The sequence below is a fragment of the Siniperca chuatsi genome, linkage group LG12 (genome assembly GCF_020085105.1).
Source record: "Siniperca chuatsi isolate FFG_IHB_CAS linkage group LG12, ASM2008510v1, whole genome shotgun sequence".
NCBI classification, from domain to species: domain Eukaryota; kingdom Metazoa; phylum Chordata; class Actinopteri; order Centrarchiformes; family Sinipercidae; genus Siniperca; species Siniperca chuatsi.
Window position 1 is genome coordinate 3,054,571 of NC_058053.1, and position 14,629 is coordinate 3,069,199.

Sequence of the window (14,629 nt, forward strand, 5' to 3'; positions counted from 1 at the left end):
AGTGACAGCAATGCTGCACACTTTCACACTCTGTCCAGTTTCCCAAACGCCAGCATTTTCTGTGAAAATGGAGAAATATGTGACTGTGCTCAGAATTCTCTACTGTGCCGTCACTACTGTGTTGCTTTTTAGAGCAGCACATGTTTATGACTGCAAGAGTCATGATCATATCTTAATATTTTGCAGCACTGAAAAAAAACATTTAGCCTATGTTTCTGACTGAAAACTTGCCCTTAGGCAAGGATGAACAAGAAATAATTTTACTAGACAAGACTCAGGTCATCCAGAGTCTCCCCTCTGGGTCGGCTGTAGGACAGTAACTTCATGGTGAAAGCCAAATTCCCTCACTTTCCCTCTGCATCCCTGAACTTCTGTGCACTGGGCAGGAGTGCCCTCTTGCATTGCAGAGGAGTGAGCTGAGTGCTTCAAGAGAATGCTGCCGCCACCACAGCTGTCTGCACACGAGATAGCGAGGGCGATGATGAAAAGACTCGCTGAAGAGCTCTTACTGCAGGAGTCCTCTGGGGGATTTTGACCCCAGCTGCCTCCATTCTGCCAGGGCTGGAACTGAGAGGTGAGACTGTTGGAAGGAGTGTATCTCAGGAGCAGCTATCCTACCGTGTGACGCCACGTCTGAGTTAGTGACATGAAAGATATGGAAACATCACTACCATTAATTTAACACGCTTGTTGTATGGCAGTATAACTGATCTAAAGGCACCTGGAAGCCCAACAGCCAGCTTCTCCTGGTCAGCAGATGGTGCAGAGTGGCTTCTCTTCTCAGAGTGGCCCACATTTCTAATCAAAGCTCCAGCTTCATACAGTGGTGTGCAAAAGTGTTTGCCCCCTTCCTGATTTCTTATTTTTTTGCATGTTTGTCCCACTTAAATGTTTCAGATCATCAAACAAATTTAAATATTAGTCAAAGATAACAAGTAAACACAAAATGCAGTTTTTAAATGAAGGTTATTATTAAGGAAAATAAACTCCAAACCTACATGGGCCATGTAGAAATGGATTTGATTTTCCCTTAATAATAACCTTCATTAAAAACTGCATTTTGTGTTTACGTGTGTTATCTTTGACTAATATTTAAATTTGTTTGATGATCTGAAACATTTAAGTTTGACAAACATGCAAAAAAATAAGAAATCAGGAAGGGGGCAAACACTTTTTCACACCACTGTACATAGTTGCCAAGTTTTGGAGATATTGTCTGCATTTTTTGAATATAATGGAACTATATGGCACTCGGCTTATCGAGCTCAAAGTGCCAAAAAAAAAACATTTGAAAAACTCAACAGCAACAGCTTTCCAGAAATCATGACCTGGTTACTCAAGATAATCCACAGACCTTGTTGTGAGCAGTTTCATGTAGGAACTATTTTCTCTCTACCGAATTACACCTGCCAACCTTATCACCGCGCAGAAGGAATCTACCGATATCTCCAAAACTCGGCAACTCACACCAAAACAATCGAGATGAATAAATAGCACTACAGCTAAGAGGAAAAATTGTTTCCCATTATTCAGAACTGACGTCAAGCTCACACTTTGCAGGCTCGCAACAGCACTTTATAATTTATCCTGTGTATGGAAAAGATGATTGTGGGAGCCATGGAGGTTTTTAACGGGGAATGGTGTTTCTTAGCCAATTGTTTTTAGGATGGATTTTAAAAGTTCATCATTACTGAGGTCAGTGCTAAGACTATAGGGAAACCCCCCATCACATCTGTCCATTAAGATAAGTCAAAGCAACAGAGTACATTTTAATTCTATTCATAAACAATTTATATTTATTCAGTCATATGTAAGGACAGGTTTTTCAGATCCGAGTGATCGTACGCACCCACTGACGGAAATCACGGAGTTCACTTTATTTCAGAATGAACTCGTCTGAAGATTAAGTGACATTTTATGAAAGTTCAACATTTTATTCAGATTTTTCAGCATTTAAAGGGAACATTTGGTTACTGTATTCATTTCTGGTGATTAATAACTGACTGGCTGTAATTTACTTAAAAGGGTGTGTGTTCAACTTTTTAATGTGTATCTAATTATCCCAGATCCTATTAGCATGCCTGCCAGTTGTTTTTCTGTCATTTGACAAGATGTGTAGCAAGTCCTTCAGCTATGCAGGAATGTATAGATGCTGTAAGAAATGTAATTAAAACCTGACTTGTATAATAAAAATGAGTACATCAGCACCTCACATGGTTTATATCAAGCGACTTCATTATAATTAGCATTAGTAACGTCTACATAATGAATGAAGCAAACTTAATATATTCAAAGTCAAATTTAATATTGCAGTCAGGTGTAATGAAGAATGGTTGTGTGACAAACATGCAAAAGAAAATATGAAATCAGGAAGGGGGCAAACACTTTTTCACACCACTGTATATGTAACATGCTCAACAGTCCTAAATACATTTCAAAGCTGCACTAATCAATATTTTTAGATTAACAATGGGTCAAATTACAATACGCTATGAAAAAGTTGTCACTTATAGTGATAAACCCAGAGAATTATCAGCTGATTCTGCAGTTCCCCTCAGCTCTCCAGAGCGTTTTAGCCTCTTTCAGCTCATTGTTTTGGTTCGGTCTCTCTGTTCTTACTAAGCTTGTAGGTTTGTCAGAGCTGCTTTTAGCGAACAAGCTTTAATAAACCCACTGTACAATACCTGCCCAGCACCAAACGGCAGACTTTATAGGGCCAAAGCTGGTGTTTAGCTTGTTGTGGAGTAAAAATAACTGATTAGTACTGCTTTAAATCATGACTTTGTTAAACAGAAACTAGTAATATGACACTAGGATGAAAGTTTTTTTCCTTTTCATTACAAGTGTTTTCCTCAAGATTTTAATATCAAAAAGGACAAGGTAATTTTTCCCCCTAAGTGAAAATTGTCACGGATTAAAGGAATTTGCACACAATAAAAGCACAATTATTAAAAACTAATAAAAGCATACTTTCAAACGCTAGCCTGAACTAAAATAATCTCACTATTCACATTCAAATGTTAAAACCTACAAGTGTTCTAAAACAACATTTCAAAAGAGAAAATAACCTTAATAAACACACCTTAATACAGTATACATCTCTTACTTACCATACTTAGACCAAGCACAGAGCTGGTAAACATACTGAGAGCTAGATGTCAGTAAAGAGTAGAATAAAGTGCTCTAACAAACAGCAAAAAATCACATTGCTGGAAAATGTCATATCAAAATTCTACTATTGGCCTTTAAAATAATTTTTGCGTGAAAAGCAGAGTTCAGTCTGGAGAGGTTGAAGGTGGCGATGCCAACAGAATGGTGTGTGAAGAAGCAAAAAAGATCAAAGTAGATGCTGCACAATATTTCAGTTTATGAAGCATGACATAGTGGTAATCCTTGCAGGGAACAGCACAGTGGTGCAGTGGTTGGAACTGTCGCCTGCCACCGTGCTGGGGCCTTTCTGTTTCCTGTTCTGTTCCTCCCACAGTTCAAAGACATGGTACGGTGAACCGGAGAATCTAAATTGCCTGCAGGTGTGAGTGGCAGTCTGTCTATATTTGTCGGCCCTGTCATAGACTGGTGACCTGTCCAGGGTGTACCCGGCTTCTCAGCCAATGAGTGCTGAGATAGGCTCCAGCCTTCTGTGACCCTGCAAGGACAAACAGGTGATGGATGGATCACAGAACACCTTATGGTAACCCTGCAGTGTATTTACTTTGTAATTACGTATGTATAAGTTTGACCCTCCTTTAAATATCTTCTTAAGAGATGGGAGTTAATGACGCAACTATTTTAAGGGTTTAAAGTATTTAGGCTGGTCTGGCAAACTCTGTAACAGATGACTAGGTTAAAATCCCTTTATTTTATGCCTTATGCCTTTATTTTTACCTTAAGCAGAACCAGTTTAGCTGGTGCTACTTTTATTCTTTGTCATGATTAGATTTAGCAACTGCCTTATCTTCAAATGGATACTTTTCATTTAGAAGAAATAGCTAGGACAAAAACAGTTTTAAAGTAAATTTAACCTGAGCTTAGACCAGTCATGGCTATCTTGTCAGCTAGCTGTAACTTAACTCTTGCTACGTTAGCTGCTGTTTCTCTGTGGCATAAAGTAACTGCAATTAATAGTTACATTTCATAGTGCAAATTTTACATGCTATTGTCATGTGGCAGAATTCTTATTTTTAATATGGCAAAATAAATGTCAGAATGGCAGAATCTCATCAAACTCAATTGGGACTAAGCAGTTACTGTTTTGGCTTTGTAGGGCAATAGTGGGAAGAGAAAACACGAGAGAGAAAAGAACTTGAATACCTTTCTGAATCTATGGTTAACAAATGCAAAGCATTGCCAGTTCAGTGCAGCATTGAGAAAACATCTGCTAACATGTTGTTTCTGAGACTCCATGTCCCTGTTGTACATGTGGAATTTCATACACAATACACAATGAGATGAAAAGGGGGAAAATATATATTGCAAGGTTTTTGCAGTACTCAAGAGCAACAACAGTCAGATTGATACAGCCTAAAACTATAATTTGGTTTTTAAAACAACACTACAGAGATCCACAAAATACTGAAAACTCTTGTCACTAATACTGTATACAGTATGCTCTGCTGGCTGAATGGGAGAAAATCAGCCATTTAGGATGAAATATTCATCAGCCACATATGGGTAATGTTCAGGTGTCTGTACACTTTTGGTGATGTAGTGTAGTTGTAAATGTGTCCTCTTCAGATGTCAGAGAAATATGAGAGATCTATAACACGATTGTCCCCATTACATCGCCAAACGGCTTAACAGTTTACCTTGGTTGTCAGTTTGGTCCTTGGAGACCTGTTATTAAAGTCTTGTTTCCACCATTTTGATCTCCTCGGTATGAATGACAAATGAACTTGAAGGCAATAGCCTCATCTAAATGGAGGAGGAGCAGATAATAATTTCTTACTGAAAGTCAAACAATACAGCACAACACAGTTGGAAATCTGCATTTAAATAGTGTTATCCTCCTGACAGGAAGTCAATTTGGAAAAAAGCTGGCACATGGGCAATTTTTTTTTCCCCGTAACATTGTTTTTAGCAGGCAAGGACGAATCAAGCTTCTGACATCTACATTTAACTTGACAGAATTTTTGTTTACAACTTGATCTTGTAAGTGGTTGGAAATGAATTCTTGTGTGCGGAAATACAGCATATTTACTGTGTCTGGGGATGGGAAAAATGTCTTTGCAGATGTTTAACTTTTTGAATAGTGCCAGGTTAAGATTTTATTTTAAATTGTCTCTTTTTAGGTCAGTGTCATATCATACCAGTTTTAGTTTTGACAAACCAATGTCTTTGCTTTCAACAAGTGTCATTATTTCCTATGATTCTTTTTAGCCTCTGATCTCTGTCTGCTTTTGTTTTTTTTGATGTAATGTTTGTACTTTTATATGAAATCTTATTTTTTTATTTTGCTGTCCATCTTGACCAGGACTCCCTGGCAGAAGAGACCTTATCATAGTGCTGATGTTTTCTACATTTTAATATCCCATGGATTTCTATTCTAAGAATACTTCACGCATGAAGTTCTCCGTTTGTCCAACAGATGTCACCCTCTCTGCATCTCTGGATTTTTCTTTTCCTTTTCTACTGTTATGATTTTTGTACCTTTGCATGAACATGCAACCTAATGGAAAGCAATTCATTTGGGTCTATGAGTTACATGGTAAGCAGCAAGATGCACACACGGCTCAGCGACTGTAAAGACGTCCACTGAGTGTCTTTATACTGTATGTTTTCAAAAGCTCCTCTTTTTTTGCAGCAGTGTAGGTGAAAGGTCTCAGGAGTGGGAGGAATTAATGTCCAGACCCGCACAGTGTGCAGAATGATGTGCAGCCACCATCCAAAGAGACTGCAGGAAGGTTAAATACTGATATGTCACAGCAGGCAGATCGATTTGACAAGGCATTTCCTTTTGAAACCTAAACTGCCATCGCTTTTATTCCACACAGCCAATGTCCTGATTCATTTGAGGGCTAATGACACATACTGCAGTGATTGCTGGTCCTTGAGCTTCATATAAGAAAGTAATATCTTTTTATCTTGAATGATAGGCCAGACATCAGATGTTGGCTTACATGAGTGAGTGCCGATCACAGGATGAAGGCTGACGCACTTTGTGAATGTTGACTGCTGTAATATCAAGACATACATCATGCTAAAAATGGCTGGTTGTTACTGCTTTTTTGCTGATGCAGACTACAGAAACAGAAGATGTGCCATATATCTTGCAACTGATGTATTTTGTATTTGTTACCTTCTATATTTGATAGAAATGAGGCTGTCCTTTAATGCAATATGAGTGACAATGAATAAAATAAAGGCTTTTCACTACATATTTAATAAAATCCAATAGGTCACTGGGCTGAACAGCAACAATAAGAAAGGTGTCATTATACTACATAGCGCTACTATATAATTTGCAGTATCTTTCATGTCTTCCAATTCCTAAATATGCAGCGCTAATCTAATGATGCTATGCTAATGATGTGGAAATTGATTTTTTTCACAATGTTTGCTAATTTTCTGTACATTTTCAATATCACATTCCAAAAATCTTTATCAAAATCAAATTATTTTCTACTTCTTTAAAACAGTTTTCAGTGGCTTCTACTATGGCTCATGATATGCTTACTTTTTATCAGTGTATATGCATAGACAAGCAGCTGCAATATGAGTGGCATTGTTTACACATTTGCCAGCATACTTAGTATGTACCTGGAGGATTAGAAAGTATATTGACTCTGGGGCAGATAAGGGCAGAATCATAGCCGGCACTGGAATGTCTTGCTTGAGAACTTCTGATTATGCACAACATAAATAAACATATTGGTAACCGATACCTAGGTCACTAGGTATTGTATATTGGGTAATTTACAGGTCTGTGATTTCTTAATGAATTTCCTAATATGAAACTATTACTACACTACACTATTTGGTACTTATGGAGAAAACAGAGACGATGTTCTGAGAGCGTTATATGAGTTTAGTTAGTTGTGTCGAGTTTATCATCAGTGGTTGACTTCCAGAGGAATATCCTTGAAAGAACTGTTCTATTTAAAGGTGGGGTATGCGATTCTGGAGAAACCCAATGCCATGACAAATACCATGACATAGAGCGAACACGACACAGCAAGTAATGTAGCTAACATCACAACAGCATTTATTGGCAAACTAGAGAGTAAGCCGAATGTCCGTGGGCAAGTCATTTGTGTGTCCCTACTTAATTACATAGTCATCTCTGGGAAACTTTTTCTCCACCATTATTGTTGTTTGTTCAGAGTTAGCATTCATTTCTATTGACGCACATAAGCAACACTCCAAAGGAACACAGGATACCAATGTCTTGCACATGTGAACGCTTGTTTACAAGCAAGAATATTAACTTATATTCAATCAGACTTCTCTCTGTCACTAATGCCTCTCTGGTTGACATGTTGGAAGGACCCCTCTTTGTACTACGTCCTGCCTCGACACTGCTTTTTCAAATTATGCCGAATAATACAGCAAGATTCTCGCAAAATGCCATTTCCTTGTGACATAAATGTCAAGAGATACTAAAATATCACATCAGTCAATCAAAAAAAACCCCCTGTAATCTGCTGATTAACAATTTGCCCTGTTATGTGTAATCATGCAATTCCGAGACTCAGAGCTCTCCCTTAATTAAAAATCAGCCACAACTTCTTGCCATGTGCCACACACAATGGGCTCTATTTCAGGACGGATTCAACCTTGATGTACCCAAATGGATTTTAGTACATTGAACAGTTTTATTTTTCTGCTAGACCTCTTCTCTAAACTACCTATCCCAAAATGCAGGAAAGTAGAAAGATTGAAGAGAAATTGGAGTCTTTCTGTCCAGGAGAGTGAACAGACAAAATGTTTCCAGGGAGCTGTTGCCAGTGGCTCTCACTGTTCTCAGTATTCAGCACTCAAACTGATTTTTTTTTAAATCCTAGCACTGAACAGAATGTAGCAATGCTTTGACTGTGTTCATCATTACTGTCCTTTGAATATTTCATGGTTATGTTATGGACCAAATGGCTTTTGAACTAATGCCGTGGTATTTAGTTGGTTGTGATCATTTTGCTGCACACCTTAATTAATCTTGTGTTTCTTTCCCTTTCAGGCTTCTTTTTAGCTAAGCCACTGCGTTTTGAGACCTCTGCAATGAACTCGATGAGTACAATATTATCATATTATCAAAAATGAGATCCAACTTGTAATAAACCTGAGTTAACCTTCAATATTGTCAAATAGTGTGGTGTATGTCCTGTTCAAGCAACAGTGTAGGCTCCCTGGTATCCTTGTAAAACTTAACTACATCCTCATAAAGTCTCAATTTAGAGGCTGTTGTTGTTGAGCCTCAGCAGTGGTGTGTCCCTCTCAAGTGCCCATGACTTCAAAATCTTCAAAGCACCCATGCTTTCATCAAATAAATAATTACGTTTTATTTTGATAATTTTGGGTTATGGTTTGGAGTCTTGATAAATGGGATAAAGAGAATTTCACAGTTTGGTTTAGAGCAGAATGCTTGAAGCAAATCATTTGCACTCAGTATTTTGTTACTTTATTAATTGTGACTGCAGAAATTATAATTACATTGAATTTACATTAACTACCTTCTTGAGATTTAAAGGGCTTTATGGAGTATCCGTCAAAATTAAAGTTGTCAACCCACCAAGGCCTTGCTTCTGTCTGATCTTACTTTATGTCGATTTTCCCTCAGGAAACTACAAAGAGCATGGTCAAGCTGAAGAGTGGAAGGAGGACATCAAGGTTGTTGGAATTTTTTTTTTTCTCATTTGGAGGCTGAACTTGGAGGAGTCAGTAAAGATAGAGTCAGGGGAGAAGGGTGGAGATAAAAGCGGCTGAAGTCTGAGGGTTGTATAGAAGTGGATAAGATAGAGTCCAGGAGGACGTATCAAGGAGACAGGCAGAGATGTGGAGGGTGATAGGAGTTTGAAGGAGGGATGGATCCTCTCCTCTTGCAGCTGAGAGCAATCAGGGAACGGGAAGAAAAGAGACGACTCAGAGCATATCTGTCATATTCTCTTCATCATTGCCTCTTTCATCTTTGTCAAGATTATCTCCTTTTACAAAGTCGGAGATAATGCTGATGTGGGCGCTATTGAACCAAGATAAGCAAAGATTCAACATATGAATCTTAATGTGACCCCTAATGTGGCCACTGCTAACCAACCCAAAACAGCATTGAAAAGAAAGTAATACTGTGAATACAAACCTAATGGTGAATCTTAAATGTAATGATCCTGTAGCTGTTCATGTTTTGCACCATTATTTCTAACAGAATGTTTAATTATTCTCCACAACCTGGGCAGAATTGCGGAGGTAATATCCTTGGCACAGAGAACGTGTTTGCATAAGGATGTTAATGTGTCTGGCTAGCGATTGTAGATAGGGCGGAGGCAGTTTTTGGAAATCTCCAGGAGGTACAGTGTCAGCCATGCTTAGTTGGCAAATGTACACATTTAGGAAACAGCAGAGCAGATGGTCAAGCTGACCTTAGTGAGCAATTCCAAAAGCTATAGCTGTGTTTTCCAAACAAATGGTATTATGGGATGTCACATTTCAACAGCACCCATGCCAAATAGAATTATTTGTCACAGAAATAGTCATCTGACAGTAAAGGACAGAGCTGATGTTATTTAATGTTTTTCTTATTGTCATCAAATCTCAGTAAAAGACCAAAATCAGTGATGCGTTTGCCCGTTTCTGAGCGCTTTCCGACTTCCCCACCCTGTCTGTGGCACTCAGCCCCAAGCCCACTGGTTCCTACTGGAAACAGAAAAAGCTGCATTAATCAACTTTTGATTTTTTTTTGTCAAAAACACTGACAAACCCACTGTACACGACCTGCTCAGCACCAAACAGCAGACAGACACAGAGAGCAGCTAGCTGAGAACATAGTGGAGCGTTTAGCAGCTGAACAGCAGATCTTTCTCGTAGGAGTTGGTGGAGACCAAACCAGGGCTGAAAGGAGAGGGAACACTGGATTTGTCAGATGAACAGAAACATGACAACAAACGGATGCTTAAGTTTATCTGTGTCTGCTGGATGTGTAAATAGGCAACTTTATGGAGGTGATAACATTGCATAAATTGTGTTTATAACTTGCTGACCCCAAGTGGCCAGATATAGCAATGAATGCAGCTTTAAAAACGGGTCACAAATATGTAGTTCCATTTCTTTAAAAATAATTCAATTCTTAATAGAGTGAGGTAGTTTTTAGCAAAGGTTACACTTGTTTTATAGAAACGACATGGATAAAAAGTGTTATGTATAGCACTAGGTGCATAACTGAGACCTCAGTTTCAGTGTTTCTGTTTCACTCTTATCACCACTTACTTACATCATGTTGTTAAGTGCCGTCTTTTAGGTGGTCACAACAATGTAACCACATCATAGAAAAACACTTAAAAGTCTGAAGTAACACTGCTCCGAAAGTGGGTCATAACAGGCTGAATGTTAATTAGCAGCATTTTTCAGCAATGAAGAGGTCTGGCAATCAGCACTTTGATATGCAAGGTTTTAAAGTAACATCAGACAGCAAACACATCTCCAATTAGGCCAGATCGTCTGTCCAAATTGCATGTTAATTGGCCAAAAAAAAAAAAGAAAAAAGACTGAAAAGCCACGGCAACATATTCCAGACAGAAACACAGCATTGACAGCACATACTGTACACGGACAGTGTGTATAGGTTGTTTTTTTTGCTAAATGGCATGTGGCCTACTGTGACTCCCCTTTGTAGCAGTGTTTGCACTGGCGATGTATTGACTTTCCCTATTTCACAAGGTCTCAACATTATTTTATCTCCCACATGTGTTTGTACAATTAAAAGGTTACGGAGCGGTCTAGTGAAACATGGCCATGCATGCTGCTGCTCCATTGTCGCATCTGGCAGATCAAAGTTGTTACAAAGACGACAAAAGCCTCCGAGCCAGGTGACAGGTGTGGTTAATAACCCTGTCTGCGAGGATGCTGCTTACAGTTAATAAGGTGCGAGGCGAGCTGTAGTGTGGCTGTCAGGGCAGCAGGAAGAGCAATGTCAGGTTTTGTATTTGGAGGTGGATTTTAAAGCCTGTGTGTCTCACAGACTGGTCTGGGGTTGCGATACTAGTGTCAGTGGTTCAAAGGCTTGTATTGTGACCAGAGAGATGAGAGCGAGACTGCAGGCCTGATGAGCAATCTTCTCTGAGGAGCCTTCTGAAAGGATTGTAAGTGGTTGATATGTGCTTGTAAAAATGACACAGTGAGGAGCTATGTGGCTCAACCTCTGTGTTACATGAGTTGTGTTTAGTACTGAAACAATTGGTCAATTCAACCATTAGTTGATTTAACGAAATTTTTGATAACAGATGAATTGTTTAACTCATCTTTCAAGGATAAATACCAACCATTAGCCGGATCAGCGTTTCACATGTAAAGACTTGCTGCTGTTCTCGGTTTGATATAATTGTGAATTGAATCGCCTTAGGTTTGGGACTTTTGGTTGATCAAAAACCACAATTACCAATTTAGTAGTGTGGCGACAGGGGTGTATAGCCGTAGTTGTGTTGACATGGTACTATTTCACTTTTGTGCTTATTGTGTTTTCATACAAAACTTTTCTATTCCGAGAGAACAATGTTACTCACTCTAAATGAAAAATACCGTCCTGAAACAAATCAATATGTGGACTTCTATAGTGCTGTCAAGCTTTTTGCTTATCAGCACACAAAGAGTCATTTAAGCTGAGTGTTTGAGAAATAGCATTAGCTCTGTCCCTTTGTCACAATCAGATAACTTTTAACATTTAGAGCTGGATGCATTTTATCTGATTGCTGATTCAATTTGAGGAAATGTATAGAAACGTTGTTGCATCCACTGGATGCAACCTGTCCAACGTATAGATGTGGGTAGACATTGTGACATTTGATTGTGCTGATGTGATGTTAGACAAGCAGTGATGGGGGATGGAGGCAAAAATCGCAAATGTGGCTGGAGAGTTTGGCTGTAATACAGAAGCTGTTGAGAGTGGTTATTGGCTACTTAAAATGTTTCTATACTGAAGTTACCCAACTATGAATCTATTCTCAGCCTGCAAGAGGGACCACATGTGAGCTTCCTGATCGAAAGAGCAAATGTGTTTACACACACAGTGGGACTTTTCCAGTCAGTTTAATCAGAGAAATCCAATGTAGAGGAACTTGTACAAATGCTTACACACATTCATACATACTCCAGTTGCACATGTGTGCCTGCTGGCAACCATGCACACACACACAAGCATGACATTAATGGAACAAGAAGAGTGTGATTGATCTAAGTGTTAAATATCTTACCTGCTGTAAGCCATATCTTGAAAGGCATGGGAAATTGAACACTGTTCGCCTACCTTGTTCCATCCAAACAGGTCAGGCTACGCTGCCCTTTTCCCATTCAGGTCTAATCTCAACTTTCCTCTGTGTGTATCACCTCGTACAGCTTGTGGTAGATGAGAACATTAAACAAGGTTTTAACAAAAATGAGTAGTGTTCAGATAAAAAGAGACTGCTCACAGTTTGAAGAATTACTTTTAGCTTGAAGTGATGTAATTTCAGTGCCCACATTTTAAGATGCTATAGTACATTCAAAGACATCTGTCACTTTATTTTTGGCTTTCTGCAGCTGTTCCCATTATCTGTGCAACATTAAGTATCATTAATATACCCATACATCTTATACTTACTGCAACCACTAGCATGTAGCGTGTTTGACACTATTTAACAGGCTTCACAATGGAACTAATACACTGAAATTTACTAAAAAAATTAAATAACAGCAACAAGCTGCATGGATCAATATTTTTTTTATTAGCAATGGGTCAAATGACTATGTGTAATGTGAAAGGTGTCACTCATAGTGACAAACCTAAAGAGAATTATGACTATTTTGTTCCCCTCAGCTTTATGGAGCATTTTAGTGTCTTTTAGCTCATTGTTTTGGTTTTATGGCCAGCACAGCGCTCTGTTTCACTCTCAACACTCTCATTGACTTTGTTTGCGGCAGCAGCAGGCAGGTGTTTTAGCAATATTAGCAACTAGCTGGTGAACACACAGATAGTCACAAATAGTCCAGAAGGTCCTGTTAGAAACCTTATTGATGAATAAGTGGCTTGACACGGTGTACAGTGTGTAAAAACATGATATAAATCATGAACACAGACATATTTAAACCTGTCCCACTAAAGGGAATAGCTGACAGCTAAGAGCAGGGCAACCACTCGTTTATGGAGAAAGGCAGCCATTAACAGTAAAAATATATATATATAACCCACAATTAAGATTCTGTGATAAATCAAACTAAATGACTGTGAATACACCAAATATTACCTATGGGCATTTTAACTGCTTGAACCAACCAACAAATTTACAGACTAGCTGTAACTGTGACGATTCAACAAGCTCACAAGTGAGAAAAGATGAGAATAGGCACATTGAATGCAGTAACATTAAGAACATGCTCTGCACAGGTGAAAGCTAACACTGCAGAAATGCAATTACTCTTAAGTGGGCATAATTAGCATCACCAGAAGTAGCTGATATAAAAGGGAGCAACAATTATCTTTACAGGCGATGAATATATATGAAACTATATTAATAAGAAACTCAAAGTACTTACAGTTCAATGGAGGCACACAACAGTCGGAAAAAAGGACAATAACATCTGTTTCTGGACTTAATTAGCCTAACTACTGGAACTCTAAAAAGTCACTCTCATGTAGTCTCCGTGTCTTGAACTGCACTCCCCTTCGTGGAACGTACCACTCCACGAAGGGGATGGTCCAAGTGGTGCCGGCCTTTTTAACAGCGATAACATGTCAAAGTTGAGTTTACAACAATTGACCAAAAAAAAAAAAATAATAATAATCTAATAATACTACTTTAAATTGATTTCTAATTTCCATAACATAGAAAAGAATAAAACAAAAACTATGCAAAACAAAGTCTGTAAAATTGTATCTTGATAACATCAGCCAGGTCATTATTTTGACTGATTTGACCAATATGATTTTAATAAATTCTTGGGTGAAGATCTGTTCTTTTCAATTGTCCAATATTACAGTTTTAGAGGTTATGAGCTTGGTAAAGCACTGGCCTGGGTAAAGCATCTCACTTTATAAAATGATTAACATTTGTATTATTTCCCCAAGAGACACCAGAGAGCTATGCATTTTTCATAGATACATAGAAAGCATATAGATGCAGTCTCTTTCTTGGATTGTACCCAAATTGTTCAGTTAAACAAAACATATATTTAATAAATGCATGAAAAGGGCAAATATGATTGTGTCTTCCAATAACAATAAGTGGAGAAATTATTTCCCCTTGGTCCTTTTGTAGTTTTAACACACTCACTCCCAATTTTCTCATGGTCAGATGATCTGTCAGCTAAATGTGAACGAACTGTTATGGGCTGAGGGCTGGACTGAACCCCGTCACGAGGGGCAGAGCAGTAAGGGACAGCGGTTTGAGAAAGAAGGGGCAATCAATCGTGGCTTCTTGCCAGACATATGGGCTGTTTATTCAGAGAGAGGAGAAAT